General features: G+C 46.6%; 1 pseudogene; it reads right to left on the minus strand.

Annotated features, from left to right (window-relative positions):
- Positions 1-10,479, minus strand: part of LOC120021839 — a 68,378-nt pseudogene extending 57,899 nt beyond the window's left edge.
- Positions 10,480-11,395: the final 916 nt, after the last annotated feature.

Consider the following 11,395-nt stretch of genomic DNA (forward strand, 5'->3'; position numbering starts at 1 on the left):
CCACACACCACTTCTCAGTTCCTATGCTTCCTGGCTGATGTTTTGGTCACTTTTGAATGCTGGCGGTGCTCTCACTCTAGTGGTAGCATGAGACGGATTCTACAACCCACACAAGTGGCTCAGGTAGTGCAGCTCATCCAGGATGGCACATCAATGCGAGCTGTGGCAAGAAGGTTTGCTGTGTCTGTCAGCGTAGTGTCCAGAGCATGGAGGCGCTACCAGGAGACAGGCCAGTACATCAGGAGACGTGGAGGAGGCCGTAGGAGGGCAACAACCCAGCAGCAGGACCGCTACCTCCGCCTTTGTGCAAGGAGTAGCACTGCCAGAGCCCTGCAAAATGACCTCCAGCAGGCCACAAATGTGCATGTGTCAGCATATGGTCTCACAAGGGCTCTGAGGATCTCATCTCGGTACCTAATGGCAGTCAGGCTACCTCTGGCGAGCACATGGAGGGCTGTGCGGCCCCACAAAGAAATGCCACCCCACACCATGACTGACCCACGCCAAACCGGTCATGCTGGAGGATGTTGCAGGCAGCAGAACGTTCTCCACGGCGTCTCCAGACTCTGTCACGTCTGTCACATGTGCTCATGTGCTCAGTGTGAACCTGCTTTTATCTGTGAAGAGCACAGGGCGCCAGTGGCGAATTTGCCAATCTTGGTGTTCTCTGGCAAATGCCAAACGTCCTGCACGGTGTTGGGCTGTAAGCACAACCCCCACCTGTGGATGTCGGGCCCTCAAACCACCCTCATGGAGTCTGTTTCTGACCGTTTGAGCAGACACATGCACATTTGTGGCCTGCTGGAGGTCAGAAAAAGTGTCAGAAAAATATCCGGACGTTGTGGGAAAAAGATGCTACGTTAGCACAACGTTAGCACAATGTATAACCACTGATTTCAGCTCTAAATATGCACATTTTCGAACAAAACATAAGTGTATGTATAACCTGATGTTATAGGACTGTCATCTGATGAAGCTTATCAAGGTTAGTCAAAAATTATATATCTTGCTGGTTTATTCGCTATCGCTAACGTGCCTATTGCTATCGCTAACGTGCCTTGATGAATGAAAGCGGTAGTGTGGTAGGCTATTGTAGTAAGCTAATATAATGCTATATTGTGTTTTCGCTGTAAAACACTTAAAAAAATCGGAAATATTGGCTGGATTCACAAGATGTTTGTCTTTAATTTGCTGTACATGTAATGGCAGTCTAAGTCGTCCTCCTCCTCAGACGAGGAGAGGCGAGAAGGATCAGAGGACCAATGTGCAGCGTGGTAATTAGACATAATGAATTTAATAAAACAAAACACTATACAAACTGACAAAACACACTAACCGTCACAGTCCCGTGTAGCACCAACACTGACACAGGAACAATCACCCACAAACAAACAGTGAGAACAGCCTACCTCAATATAGTTCTCAATCAGAGGAAACGTCAAACACCTGCCTCTAATTGAGAACCATATCAGGCAACACATTTAACCCAACATAGAAACAGACAAACTAGACACACAACATAGAATTCCCACCCAGCTCACGTCCTGACCAACACTAAACAAGTAAAACACATACAAACTCTGGTCAGGACGTTACAGTACCCCCCCCCCCCCCCGAGGTGCGGACTCCGAACGCACCCCTAAAACTCAAGGGGGGGTCTGGGTGGGCATCTGTCCGCGGTGGCGGCTCCGGCGGTGGACGAGGACACCACTCCACCACTGTCTTTGTCCCCCTCCTTAGCGTCCTTTGAGTGGCGACCCTCGCCCACGACCTTGGCCTAAGAATCCTCCCCAAGGCCCCCACATGATTTAGGAGGTAGCTCAGGACAGAGAGGTAGCTCAGGACAGAGGGGCAACTCAGGACAAATGGCAGCTCCGGACTGAATGGCAGCTCCGGACTGAGTGGCAGCTCCGGACTGGAGGGCAGCTCATGACTGGAGGGAAGCTCATGACTGGAGGGAAGCTCATGACTGGAGGGCAGCTCATGACTGGAGGGCAGCTCATGACTGGAGGGCAGCTCATGACTGGAGGGCAGCTCATGACTGGAGGGCAGCTCATGACTGGAGGGCAGCTCATGACTGGAGGGCAGCTCATGACTGGAGGGCAGCTCATGACTGGAGGGCGGCTCATGACTGGCTGGCGGCTCCTGACTGGCTGGCGGCTCTGGCAGCTCCTGACTGGCTGGCGGCTCTGGCAGCTCCTGACTGGCTGGCGGCTCTGGCAGCTCCTGACTGGCTGGCGGCTCTGGCAGCTCCTGACTGGCTGGCGGCTCTGGCAGCTCCTGACTGGCTGGCGGCTCTGGCAGCTCCTGACTGGCTGGCGGCTCTGGCAGCTCCTGACTGGCTGGCGGCTATGGTAGCTCCTGGCTGGCTGGCGGCTCTGGCAGCTCCTGACTGACTGGCGGCTCTGGCAGCTCCTGACTGACTGGCGGCTCTGGCAGCTCCTGACTGGCTGGCGGCTCTGGAAGCTCCTGACTGGCTGGCGGCTCTGGAAGCTCCTGACTGGCTGGCGGCTCTGGCAGCTCCTGACTGGCTGGCGGCTCTGGCAGCTCCTGACTGACGGACGGCTCTAGCGGCTCCTGACTGGCGGACGGCTCTAATGGCTCGGGACAGACGGGCGGCTCTGAAGGCTCGTGGCAGACGGATGGCTCAGATGGCGCTGGGCAGACGGATGGCTCAGATGGCGCTGGGCAGACGGATGGCTCAGATGGCGCTGGGCAGACGGATGGCTCAGACGGCGCTGGGCAGACGGATGGCTCAGACGGCGCTGGGCAGGCAGGCAGGTCAGACGGCGCTGGGCAGGCAGGCAGCTCTGCTGGGCAGACGAGCAGTACAGGCAGCTCAGACGGCGCTGGGTAGACGAGCAGTACAGGCGGCGTTGAGCAGACGAGCAGTGCAGGCAGTTCAGACGGCGCTGGGCAGGCAGGCAGCTCAGACGGCGCTGGACAGACGAGCAGTGCAGGCGGCGTTGGGCAGACGGCCGACTCTGACCTGCTGAGGCGCACAAGTAGGCCTGGTGCGTGGTGCCGGAACTAGTTGTACCGGACTGGAGACACGCACCTCAAGGCTAGTGCGGGGAGCAGGAACAGGGCACACTGGACTCTCAAAGTGCACTATAGGCCTGGTGCGTGGTACCGGCACTGGTGGTACCGGGCTGAGGGCACGCACCTCAGGGCGAGTGCGGAGAGAAGGAACAGTGCGTACAGGGCTCTGGAGACGCACAGGAGGCTTGGTGCGTGGTGCCGGAACTGGTGGTACCGGGCTGGAGACACGCACCATAGGTTTAGTGCGTGGAGGAGGAACAGGGCTCTGGAGACGCACAGGAAGCCTGGTGCGTGGTGTTGGCACTGGTGGTACTGGGCTGGGGCGGGAAGGTAGCGCCGGATATACCGGACCGTGAAGGTGTACTGGCTCCCTTGAGCACTGAGCCTGCCCAACCTTACCTGGTTGCATGCTCCCCGTAGCCCGTCCAGTGCGGGGAGGTGGAATAACCCGCACTGGCCTGTGTTGGCGAACCGGGGACACCATGCGTAAGGCTGGTGCCATGTACACCGGCCCGAGGAGACGTACTGGAGGCCATATATGTAGAGCCGGCTTCATGGCACTTGGCTCAATGCTCAATCTAGCCCGCCCAGTGCGGGGAGGTGGAATAACCCGCACCGGGCTATGCACCCGTACAGGAGACACCGTGCGCTCTTCTGCATAACACGGTGTCTGCCCGTACTCCCGCTCTCCACGGTAAGCATGGGAAGTGGGCGCAGGTTTCCTACCTACCTTCGCCACACTACCCTTTAGCCCCCCCCCAATAAATTTTTGGGGTTTCTTCACGGGCTTCCAGCCACGCTTCCGTGCTGCCTCCTCATACCACCGCTCCTGGGCTTTAGCTGCCTCCATCTCTTCCCGAGAGCAGCGATATTCTCCAACCTTAGCCCAGGTTCCTTCTCCGTTCAATATTTGCTCCCATGACCATTCCTCCTGGTACCGCTGCTGCTGTCGCTGCTGCCCGTTGCCACGCTGCTTGATCCTTGTTTGGTGGGTGATCCTGTAACGGCAGTCTAAGTCGTCCTCCTCCTCAGACGAGGAGAGGCGAGAAGGATCAGAGGACCAATGTGCAGCGTGGTAATTAGACATAATGAATTTAATAAAACAAAACAAGACACTATACAAACTGACAAAACACACTAACCGTCACAGTCCCGTGTAGCACCAACACTGACACAGGAACAATCACCCACAAACAAACAGTGAGAACAGCATACCTTAATATGGTTCTCAATCAGAGGAAACGTCAAACACCTGCCTCTAATTGAGAACCATATCAGGCAACACATTTAACCCAACATAGAAACAGACAAACTAGACACACAACATAAAATTCCCACCCAGCTCACGTCCTGACCAACACTAAACAAGCAAAACACATACAAACTCTGGTCAGGACGTTACAGTACACCATCGATTTTTCAGAAATGTTTTATGATGAGTATTTAGGTATTTGACGTTGGTGTCTGTAATTATTCTGTCTGCTTTCGGTGCAATTTCTGATTGTAGCTGCAATGTAAACTATGATTTATACCTGAAATATGCACATTTTTCGAACAAAACATAGATTTATTGAATAACATGTTATAAGACTGTCATCTGATGAAGTTGTTTGTTGGTTAGTTTGGTTGGTTCTTGGTTAGTTAGGTTGGCTTTGTGCATGCTACCTGTGCTGTGAAAAATGTCTGTCCTTTTTTGTATTTGGTGGTGAGCTAACATAAATATATGTGGTGTTTTCGCTGTAAAACATTTTAAAAATCGGACATGTTGACTGGATTCACAAGATGTGTATCTTTCATTTGCTGTATTGGACTTGTTAATGTGTGAAAGTTAAATATTTCTAAAAAATATCTTTTGAATTTCGCGCTCTGTCTTTTCAGTGGAATGTGGGAGGAGTTCCGCTGGCGGAACGCCAGAGCCAGACAGGTTAAATTTCTTAGGATTATTTTGCTCTCTCACTGTAGTACTGTAGGCCACCCCGACCGGTCATGTTATATAGCGCCTAAGTGGCGCAACAGTCTAAGACACTGCATAGCAGTGCAAGCTGTGTTGCTACAGATAATGGTTCTATACCCGTGGCAGGCTTGATTGGGATACCCATGAGATGATTGTAGGTTTTAGTTTTTTCTCCCTCTAAAAACAGAAATAATTCTAAATAACAAACTGGCTTTATTTACAAATTAGTAACATTATCTCACTCCATGTTCAAGAATGGCCTTTTTCTCGCTCATTTTACGTTATTTGAAAACAAAATCATCTCTTAAAATATTGTTATTTTTTAAACAAAGCGATTATTATTATTCATTTAGAATTATATAAAAGCCCATTGGATATTCTCACAGATATATTATTAACCCTGTTATTAGCAGGACAATATATATTGGCCATGGCTCCCGAGTGGCGCACAATGGCGCACAACTGACTTGCAGTTCTCCAGCTGTATTCACTGAAAGCGCGCAAGGTTCAAGGCACGAGGGCAGGGGGCACCTAGCGCATTGGGAAGGGAGGAGGGGGAAGGGGGGTGAGGGGGCTGACTGGCAACACTTTAACTTCTACTTGCACACAATCCCGGATCCGGGAGCACCCCCATCAGTAAAAAAGCTGACTAGCATAGCCTAGCATAGCGTCACAAGTAACTACTAGCATCTAAATATCATTAAATCACAAGTCCAAGACACCAGATGAAAGATACACATCTTGTGAATCCAGCCATCATTTCTGATTTTTAAAATGTTTTACAGGGAAGACACAATATGTAAATCTATTAGCTAACCACGATAGCAGAAGACAACTTTTTTTTTCACAATTTTTTTCCTGCATAGGTAGCTATCACAATTTCGACCAAATAAAGATATAAATAGCCACTAACCAAGAAACAACTTCATCAGATGACAGTCTGATAACATATTTATTGTATAGCATATGTTTTGTTAGAAAAATGTGCATATTTCAGGTATAAATCATAGTTTACCTTTGCAGCCACCATCACAACTCTCACCAAAGCAACTAGAATAACTACAGAGACCAACGTGAATTACCTAAATACTCATCATAAAACATTTATGAAAAATACACAGCGTACAGCAAATGAAAGACAAAGATCTTGTGAATCCAGCCAATATTTCAGATTTTTTAAGTGTTTTACAGCGAAAACACAATATAGCATTATATTAGCTTACTACAATAGCCAACCACACAACAGCATTGATTCAGGCCAACAATAGCGATAACGAATAAACCAGCAAAAGATATTAAAAACTTCTTGCCACTATAGGGGGTGCTGTTTTCGCATTAGCATAATTTCCTCTACAGATTAAACTGCCTCTTATTCAATTATTGCTCTTACTATATGCATATAATTAATACCATTGGATAGAAAACAATCTATAGTTTCTAAAACCGTTTCAATTTTGTCTCTGAGTTAAACAGAAGTCATTTGACAGCACTTTCCCTGACCAAGAAGAAGAATGCAAGATGTGTATGCTCGCTTCAACGCTCTGCCTATATATGGTCACGCCACCTATGACCCGAAACACACTTCATTCGTCTTCCTCTGGGTGTCAAGAGGACGTCAGAGGAGAAATTTTTTGTTTACCTTGTACTGACGTGAAATAAGACCTATTTCTTTGGCGTGACCGACAACTTCCGGTTCTCTGACTCGCGCTATTTGGAGGTGCGATTGTCTACTGTTTTGCTGCCGTTACGGATGAAAACTATCTCCGTCTCGAAGTTTGTTTGATACATGTGACCATATCATCTTAATGTATGTTTTTTCAATATAGTTTAATCAGATTATTTGAATTTTTTCGGGAGTTTTGCCGTGTTCCGTTCTGTGACTTTTTTTACTTTGGCCAGTCGACCAGTACATATGCTAAATGAAGAGGGAAAGTTGCCATTATGAATGGATTGAACGACTCATCAGGACTAAGGACACATTGATCAACATTCTGATGAAAGATCAGCAATAGTAAGACCCAATTTACGATGTTATTTCATATATCTGTCGTGCATGTGAACTGGTCGCGGGCGCCCAGCTGGTTCTGGCTGGCGTGGCTATGCTAATTTAGCGCTACATTTTGTTTTTGCTATAAAACATTTAATAAATCTGAAATATTGTTTGGATTCACCAGATGTTGGGCTTTCAATATCTGTACGCTGTGTATTTTTCTGAAATGTTTTAAGATAAGTAATTAGTTATATGACGTTGGTCTCTGTAATTGTTCTGGCTGCGTCAGCACTATTTCAGATTGCAGCTGCAATGTAGAACTGTGATTTATACCTGAAAAATGCACATTTTTCAAAAAAAAACTATGCTATACCATAAATATGTTATCAGACTGTCATCTTATGAAGTTGTTTCTTGGTTAGTGGCTATATATATTTTTATTTAGTCGAATTAGTGATAGCTACTGACGCAGGAAAAAACTGTTGGAGTAAAAAAATTGTGTCTTATGCTAACGTGGTTAGCTAATAGATTTACATATTGTGTCTTCCCTGTAAAACATTTTAAAAATCTGAAATGGTGGCTTTATTCACAAGATCTGTATCTTTCATCTGGTGTCTTGGACTTGTGATTTAATGATATTTAGATGCTACAATTTACTTGTGACGCTATGCTAGCTATGCTACTCAGTGGGGGGGGAGTGGGGGGTGATCTCGGATCCGGGTTGGTGACTCGTTAAAGGTTAATTTTTTCACTAACCTTCTCAAACTTCTTCAGATGACAGTCCTATAACATCATATTACACAATACATATAGAGTTTGTTCGAAAATTTGCATATTTAGCGGCACAAATCGTGGTTATACAATGAGAATAGTAGCCAAGCTGCCAACAATATGTCGGGAGAAATCTTGGGAGAGGCACCTAATCTAATCAGTAACTAATCCTAAACTTGACTAAAAAATACAGGTTGGACAGCAAATGAAAGATACATTAGTTCTTTTAATGCAATCGCTCTGTTAGATTTTTAAAATTAACGTTACTACGACATACAGCATGCGTTAAAGCGAGACCGCACCGAAATTAATGGCGGAATATGAGTTTTACATTTTTCAACAGAACAACGAATTAACATCATAAATAGTTCTTACTTTTTGATGAGCTCCCATCAGAATCTTGGGCAAGTTGTCCTTTTTCCAAAAGAATCGTCGCTCGGCTGTAGATTGTCGCCTTCAACGTTGGAATTGGCAGTAAACATTAGCCATGTGGGCCAGACGTGTCCAACTCCCTAGAACGCAGCACAAATAAATACCTGAAAATCGCAATATACTGATATAAACTGATATAACTCGGTTTAAAATAACAACATTATGATGTCTTTAACACCTATATCGAATAAAATCAGAGCCGGATATATCTAAGGGCTATAACGGGAGCTTTCTAGAACGCCATCCTGAGGTCTGTCTTGCGTCATGGCGAAGGGAAAAAAGAGAGTACACCACGTTGCCAGCCCATTTATAAGGCCTCAGATCTGCCTAGCAACTCCATTTCAATTCTCACTATTTGCTGACATCCAGGGGAAGGCGTATGCCGTGCATCTCAACCAATAGAATACATGCAAATTAATAAACCGACCTCAGAACAGCTTGCAGATTTCAGATTTCTCACTTCCTCATAGGAAAATTGCTCCAACTCGAGTTTTGTTTTACTCACAGATATAATTCAAACGGTTTTAGAAACTAGAGAGTGTTTTCTATCCAATAGTAATAATATGCATATTGTACGAGCAAGAATTGAGTACGAGGCAGTTTAATTTGGGAACGAAATTATTACAAAGTGCAAACAGCACCCCCTATTGAGAAAAGGTTTAAGGGGCATTGCACTGACTGATGGTGCTGACTAGTGAAACATTCCCGCTGTTCTGTTCTTAGTGCCAGTCTGCAGGTTCAAACTAAAACAATGTAACTAATAATGGCATCTTTATGCTTTCATTAATAAAATAAGCTGAGCCTTGACTAGAATACAGTATATAAATATGAAGTGGGTAAAACAGTATGTAACATTATTAAAGAGGAAAATTGGAATATATCCCAAACAGCTTGATCAAAATAATCTTGAAGCATAGATTCTGATTGGTCAGACCAATGTTGAACAGTCCTCATCACGGGGTACTTCCTGTTTAAGTTTCTACCTATAGGAAAGAATGAGCAGAATGGATGTGTGGTCTGATTTGCCGAAGGGAGGGCCTTGTAGCCGTCCCGGAAGGGGGAGTAGCAATGGTCCACATTCTTGATGAGCAACTAGCGCAGGTGATGTGTTGACAAAACTTTGGTAATGTTTTCCTCAAATTTGCTTAATTAAAGTCCCCAGCTACAATAAATGCAGCCTCAGGATATGCGGTTTCCAGTGTCCAGTGTAGTTCCTTGAGACCCGTCACAGTGTCTGCTTGTGGGGGAATATACACATCCGTGACGATGACCAAAGATAATTCTCTCGGGAGGTAATGCAGGCGGTATTTCATAGTGAGGTATTCCAGATTCGGAGAACAAAAGGAGTTGAGTTCCTATACATTACCACAATCACACCGTGAATAGTTAATCATAAAACATCCACATCCACCTTTCATTTTCCTGGAGAGTACTTTATTCATGTCCACGCGATGTACGGACAACACCATTGGCTGTATGGACAGAGACAGTACATCTGGAGAGAACCATGGTTCCGTGAATCAGAGTATGTCCAGGGACTGAACATTAACGAGTAATATACTCGTAAGCGGTGGGTGGCATGCATGCCTCCTGAGTCGGACTAAAAGCCCACTCCGTATTCCTCTTCTCCATCGGCGGCATCTAGGAGTAGCCACTGGGATGAGTGGAAATTCCTCTGTGGGTACGGACAAAATTCAGAAAAGTTTAATTTCTGGTCGAAATGCTGGTTAGTGACCGCCGATCTAATATCCCAAAGTTATTTGCAGCTGTAGGTAATAATGCAAAAAAGATTCTGAGCAAATAATGTAAGAAATAAAAAAAAATACTGAAAACTTAGCTAAGAGCTGGGAACTGGGCAACCATGTATGTCGGTGGCATCTTGTCCACACTGACCTGGCCTTTGATTGTGTAGTCAGCGAGGATATTTAGCAACTTGTAGAACACCTCAAACCAAGGCAGATAGCTGTAAGAAAAGAAACACATAGTTGAGAATTTCAGTTAAACAATATGCACTGCTGTGTCTAATGCATTATGAATGAATGTATAATGCATTCCATCACCATTCCATCCACACACATCCTTACATTGGTTATCTTGTACATTACCCTGTTACCAATATGTCCAGGGCACCCGTAAATGTTTTTGTACCCCATCCCATGGAAAGGAATGTAAATAATAGGGGAAGTAGCTGTCATCAAGACAGTTATATCTGAGAGCGAGAGAGAAGGGGGGACTGGACACAGTGAGCAGTGGTTCCTCTACATGGGTTGGTTCTCACTCACCAAGTCATTTATCTGACAGCAGCTGTGCTTGTGTGTGTGTGGCCAGCAATGAGCATTCAGGGGGTATTCTTTAGGAGGTGCGCTCGTCAAGAATACAGAACAGAAGCCGTGCTCTCTCTCTTCTCCTCTGGCCCTGAGGGTGACCAGGTGAAAGAGGGAGAGAAGAGAAAGAGGGGAAAGAGATAAGAGAGGTACAGGGGCTAGAGAGGGGTAAGTGCAAGAGGTAAAGGGAAGAGAGGGGAGAAGGGCGAGAGAGAAGAGGGTGAAAGGGGAGGGAGGTAGCCAAAGGTGAATGAAAAAGCAGAGGAGTGCATGAGGAAGGCAAATGACAAAAATGTGGGGAAAAACAAGAGACAAACATAAAAAGATGGGAGAGTGGGTATTGAGCGAGACAAAGAGGAGGATAAATATGTCTGATAGGACCCAGCAACCATCTCTTTCCCTCTATTTCTCTCTCTCTCTGCCACACGTCTTGGTCCTGCGAGCAAAGTCGTTGAAGTCCTCAGCGCTATTTATAATATCTTGACAAGACACACACCAGCGGCTGACGCTTGTTGCTTCGCTGAATGAGACCAGGATGGGTTTGGAGGCGTGCTGAAATGCCACAGTTCCCTCATTACGGAGACAGGTTTAACGGGCGAGCCGCTGGCAAGGCTAATTTGCCTGGGCCCATTTTTATTTACATTCGGAGACTGTCGAGGTGGCTGATTGCGGGGATACACCACCTCGTCGCATTTAATTGCGACTGCCAGTCAGCCTTGAATGTGCCCGCCAAGAGGGGTTCTCTTGCTCATTACCGTAGCGGACATTGGCACTAGCTTCACCAACCCACCCTTCCCCATCACCACCCATTCCCCTCGCTTGAGATCCCACGGCTGACACCAACTGTCTCCTTGACGAGCCTTTCCTATGACCGTTCCACGC

The sequence above is a fragment of the Salvelinus namaycush genome, chromosome 26 (genome assembly GCF_016432855.1).
Source record: "Salvelinus namaycush isolate Seneca chromosome 26, SaNama_1.0, whole genome shotgun sequence".
NCBI classification, from domain to species: domain Eukaryota; kingdom Metazoa; phylum Chordata; class Actinopteri; order Salmoniformes; family Salmonidae; genus Salvelinus; species Salvelinus namaycush.